Raw genomic sequence first — 5,894 nt, 5'->3', positions numbered from 1 at the left:
CTGCCTGGGAGGAGGAGAGTCTGTCAGTCTGTTGGAGAGTTCAGTTCTGTGACAGTCTGTTGCAGTGGAGAGAAAGATGTAACTGTCTGGAGAGTGGAGGCTGTTGGAGTTGTGGCAGTGGAGAGTGCTGGAAACCGGAGAAAAGACACTTAGCCATACTGATTAGAGCTGATAGCACTGTAGTGCATGGACCAATGCCCCTCACCCTGCTGAGGGGGTGAGGGGGGAGATCTACCCTCACCCAGAGAGTCTATCCTGGAGGTGGGGGTTGGGGTATTGAAGCCCCTAACCAGCCCATCCTGCTAGGGTACAGCCTGGAGGAGAGGAGAGGAGGAAAGGCCTATACACATTTGGAGTGCACTGCTGTATATGAACTGCTGTGTGCCGCTGTGCATGAAGTGTTGCTGTATCATTGTGCAAGGACAATAAAGAGTGCTGCTATTTTATACAAAAGACTGTGTGAGTTTAAGATCACTCGCCCTGGGACCAGGGCTTCTTCTGGGAGGATCTTAACCTATCACTATAGGTCTCGCCAGAAGATGGAGGCGCTGCACCGGTGCTAAAGAAGATGGAGGCATATACTGTACCCCAGAAGCCTGGCCCTGTTATCCCCCATACCACCGTGGGAGACTCAGGCCCTCCTGTTCCAAGCAGGTATGCACCACCGTAGTACATGTAGCCAGCACTCAATACACCTTAGAGGCACGATCTGTGTCTGGGGGGGGGGGGGGGAGATGGGTTACACATGTAATATGTTACATTTTCCACTCAGCAATAATAACTCATAAAATGAGAATTAGCAATGCTGTGTAAAACCAATATCCATGATTTATTAAGTGCACGTTAATACCAGGTTACCACTTGCATTTCGTCAGTCCATAAAGGTATAAGTCAGTACTATTAAAGAAATATTAATCCTAGTGTACGAAATATATTGAACTTTGGTAGCATGTGATGGGGCCCCAATGAGAGTGCATTGCTATTTCTAATTCACGTACAGTAGGAGTATCTCTATAATAGATCCAGGGCACAGTTCCACAATGGGTGCAACAACTTTTATTGTACCATTGGTCAAAGCATGGGAGGGGAAGACTTAAACATGTAAGGTTTTCCTGCCACATCTCTAACTTGTGGGCAGGGAGCATTCTCACATGAGTCAAACACTTTCCAGGGGCAATACTTTTGAACTGGACCCCATCCTGAGTCTATCAAGGGAAACAAGGTTTCTAAGGAAAGGGCTGTATTTCTTATGTTCTTGACAGGGAACAATTATGTCACTGTAGCACAGTGTTTTTCAACAGGGGTTTCTAGGAACCAGTGGGTTCCCCAAACATCCCTAAAGTGTTCCCTGCAAATTTCCGTTCATTTGAAAATTGTTCCAAATACAGAACAATTTAAAATGCATCTGATCTCAGACTCGCTATTAGAGAGGGTTGTGGTTCCTTATGTAGCCCTGTTTCCCACTTAACAAGATGGCTACTGGTGCTGCCCTTTACCTTTTGCTCACAGGGGCCTAAGCCTTTATGCCGCGGGGAGCTTGGGGTGATATACTTCCAACCTTGGTGCAGCGCCTCCATCTGAGAGGGATCCCAACGTAGTGGGAGGAGCCCCTCACAGGACCCAAACAATGAACACACACAATGTAAAATAGAAAAGCCTTTACTGTAACATCTCTTATCACTCTATAATGTCTATAACTCTATAGAACAAAAGGTACAACTACCCACATGCCTCACACGGCTGTATCCCACCACCGTGTAACCCACACATGTCCTGAGAATCCCAGTCGCACAAGGTCCCACACCCAGACCCAATGTGTGTGACCGCGCGGCCCACTAATTTGAGTGTAATAAACGTCGGTACACTTTCTGTAAGGTACCTGCCGGGTGCTCCAGCACCCGGGCACACAGATGGAACGAACAAGGGATCCGCCAATCCAACGATAGCCACTGCAATATGGGGTGGTGTCCCGCTGGAGTGTCCCACCGTGATGACAGTCTTTACCCGCAAAGATGATCTGGTCCTAGATCAAACTTATCAAATCTGCGCAGCTTGCCGCTGTGTCCCTGATCTACTTAATAGCTAGGGGGGAAGGGTCCCTACCTAAGGGCCTGTCCCTGCAGCAGCCACAAACTAAATAGTTGAGTCGGGGCCTAGGGGGAATCTGGCCTATAGCAGAGGGTCACAGACCCCTGCTTACATACTTCCTACCCCTATCCTGTCCCAGCACCGACTGACTCCACCTCTTCCAGCGTGCAAAATAGTGTCCCCTCCTGCAGAAAACTTGGCCGCGCGATTGCCTCCCAGGCGTCATGTGGTACTCTTGCCCCTAAGCACTATGGGGCTTGTAGTCCCCGTTGAGCCTATTCCTATGGGCCGCCGCATGTGCATAGTACACTGCGCAGGCACAACCCTCATAATGGCCACCGCGACTCTTGGCGCTCCCCACGCATGCGCAACCTTGCTCAAGATGGTGGCGCCCTGCAGAGAGGGTCGCTGGAGCCTCCGGCAAACCCGTCGCCACCAACACTAACCCATGCAGCAACGAAGGTAAGGAGGGGAGAGGTGCAACACCAGGGAACCGGAGGGGACCTGGCTACACTTACAATGCATCTCATCTCAGACTCGCTATTAGAGAGGGTTGGAGTTCCCGAAAATGCATCTGATCTCAGACACGGTATAAGAGAGGGTCAGGGTTCCTCAGAATTTGAAAATATAATTATAGGGTTCCTTAACCAAAGAAAAGTTAAAAACCACTTCTGTAGCATGTCCATGACAGTCTGGTTACTGTACAACGTGTTACAGTAACTAGCTTAGTGGACAAACAACAGCAGTCAACTATGTTTAGGCTCCATTTCAGTAGGCATAATAGTTGCCCCCTGTCTCTGAAATGAAGGGGGCTATATAAAGAATTGTATTATTCATTGAAGATTTCAATGCATTCTACATTTCTGGTTTCCTCAAATAATAAAGTAACGAATTCCTTGGCAGCAAAAAAGTCAGAAGGCCGACAGCACTTTTCAAAGAAAGTTGATGAATTCCTTTCTTGCAGCAAGGGGGTAAATAATCCTGTACTCAATACAGTATAGAAAGCCGCTTGTATGCACTTTTCTTGAAGCATTGAGCCATGTCACTTCTTTACTGCCAAAGTGAAATAGTATATTACTTAATGATCATCTTTTACAGAACCCTTTTGTGAAATCAACATATAACACTGAGCAAGGCTGTGTATGTTTTCTGTAAAGATGGAAATGTGCACAAGGAAAGTAGAAAAAGAAAACTGGACATTTAAAAGGAAAGAAACTGGAGAGTGACTATTAACAGCAGTGCATTGTACTGAAATATCATACTGGATATCCCTGGATATCCCTGCTTCAGCAGAGGTGGTCACCTGCGCTGATGCAGGGATATCCTTAAACCCTGACCTGTTGGTGGCCCTTGAGAACTGAAGTTGCCCACCCCTGCTCTAACGGCTTTGCAAGTGAATCTGCCATAACCAATAATTGCACCTCATACCAGTAGAAAACATGGAATAGAAATACTGAATGGAATCAAAATGGTAAAGTAAGAAAAAAGCAAAGTGCAAAGTGAAGTAAATAATTGAAAGCTGCACAGCCTGAGGCTTGTGGTATTAAAAGCCTTGCGAAAATAGCAAGTCAAAGACACATCCACGCAGCCTAGTCCTGCTGACACAATATTTTGGATCAGATTCCAGTTGAAGGTGTATTTTTAAAGTTGCAGTCTTACTTAACATCATACGTTGGTATACTGCATATACAAAGTACTGAGCTATTCAAAAGCAATACAATTTTAACGTGTTTTATCATTTTAGCTAGTGTTTTATTTCTTCATTTCAAATGTAATCCTGAAAAGAGAACAATGAAAAGCTCCATGACAAACACTGAGGCTTATATAACAACAATTCCAACTTTGCAGAGCTGTATTGTAAAGCACATATAGACAAATACAACCTCATTTAAATTCATGTTGTATTCAATATCCTTGTTTGAAAATACTGTACATGGTATGTGGACTTTGTTGCGTTTTTTATGTAGCATTGCTTCCCCCCCTCTGGGAGATTTTGCCTAGGCTACAGGTCTGTGTGATAAATACTACTCTCAGCTCCAAAAATAGCATAAATGGGAATATTCAAAGCATGGCAAAGAAACCCAAAATAATGTCCATATGTATTATCTTGAATAGTATAGTGTGGACTTTCATCGGTAGCATCAAACAGGTAAAGAACCAATAATGGACATTGTCACGATGTGATGATGGATGAGGAAATAACTGGAGGGGAAAGATGGACACTTGATGGAGAACTGGTGGGGAAAGTGAAGCCGTGAATAAAGTGTACCTCTACTTCCCCAATCCACTGTGTCGTTCTCGGTCCTCACTTCTGCATCCCCTATAGTCCAAAGGTATAATAATAAATACCTGACTCCTTTGATTGTGGCCGTGGAGATCCCGAGTGCTGGAGCCAAAGTGGTGACTAAAGCTTCCGTCCGTCCGGGAAAGCTCCTGGCTGCTGCTGGATCTTCCGCTACACGTGGAGGTGCCCGTCTTCCATCGGTATTCTCCCGTGATGCATCACGTGTGTCCAAGGTACCTGCGCTACGGATGTGCGTCACTTCAATCACCAGACAATAGAGGTAAGTGAAAAATTGGTAGAACAGCAGAGTCCAAAAAGTAAGCACCGATCAACTCACAAGGTAGGAAAAAATAAAAAAAGTTTATAGATTACAAATTTAAAAAACAAAAACCATGAAAACAGAACAGGGCAATTCTCCCACGCATTTCAGGCTATGCAGCCCTTTCTCATAGCCTGAAACGCGTGGGAGAATTGTCCTGTTATGTTTTCATGTTTTTTGTTTTTTAAATATGTAATCTATAAACTTTTTATTATTTTTTCCTACCTGGTGAGTTGATCGGTGCTTACTTTTTGGACTCTGCTGTTCTATCAATTTTTCACTTACCTCTACAGGTCTGTGTGGTGCTGGTTACCTGTGAGGGTCCAGGAGAGACGAGCTTCCACGATATTTTGGGGAACAGGACAGGCTTTAGGTGATCCTGAGGTTCTCTTCATTGGTGACAGCGCCTCCAGTCACAGTATGCTCCAACAGAGCTAGTGGCAGTCTTTTCTCCTATACTTCTGTCCAATAGCCAGAGACTTAGTAAGAAGTATATGTAGCCCAGCGACTCCCCCCCCCCAACCTCATATCGGGTACCCTATGGTATCTCAAGGTCTGGCTACGTGCCTGAGTGTGATGCATACCTGCTGGCAACAGGACGTCTGAGTCTCACGTTGTGACATGGGGGACAACAGGACAAGTTTCTGGGGTTATGCCCTCGTTCTCCTCAATGGTACAGCGCCTCCATCTGTCGCAGGCCCCAGGGATATGGGGGGGAATCCCTACAGCAGAATCCCCTCCCAGGGATAAATAGGAAAAGACCCTGCTCTAAGTAGGTTCAGCAGGCACCGCCCCTGTGTCTCTTGATTGAACACACACAGGATCAGGTGACCTACCTTCACTGACTCAGGGCAAATGTCTGAAGCAGGGAAAATCCATGATTACTCCTGGCAGACCTGCCCTTAACAGGAATTACTGCCAGGAGGAGAGCAGAAATATAGCCCATAAACTTACCAGGGCTACATTATTAAAAAGGACCTTTATTTGGTGAAGCTACTGAAGGCGGTATTATAGCATTTGCATCCTTGTGGAGAATGGGCTCCAAACCCCTGGATGGTGTGGGCCAGCAGATAATGTTGAGGCCTTGTGCTATGCACAGTTATTGAGCTCCTCAGCCCCAGAAGGGGCTGAGCTCCTCTACCTTACCCGGCGGGGAAGAAACTCCAACTCAGACTGACTCTATAATTTGGAATGCATCCTCCT

Source organism: Ascaphus truei, chromosome 3 (assembly GCF_040206685.1).
Source record: "Ascaphus truei isolate aAscTru1 chromosome 3, aAscTru1.hap1, whole genome shotgun sequence".
Taxonomy (NCBI): domain Eukaryota; kingdom Metazoa; phylum Chordata; class Amphibia; order Anura; family Ascaphidae; genus Ascaphus; species Ascaphus truei.
Note: the sequence above shows the minus strand (reverse complement) of the source record.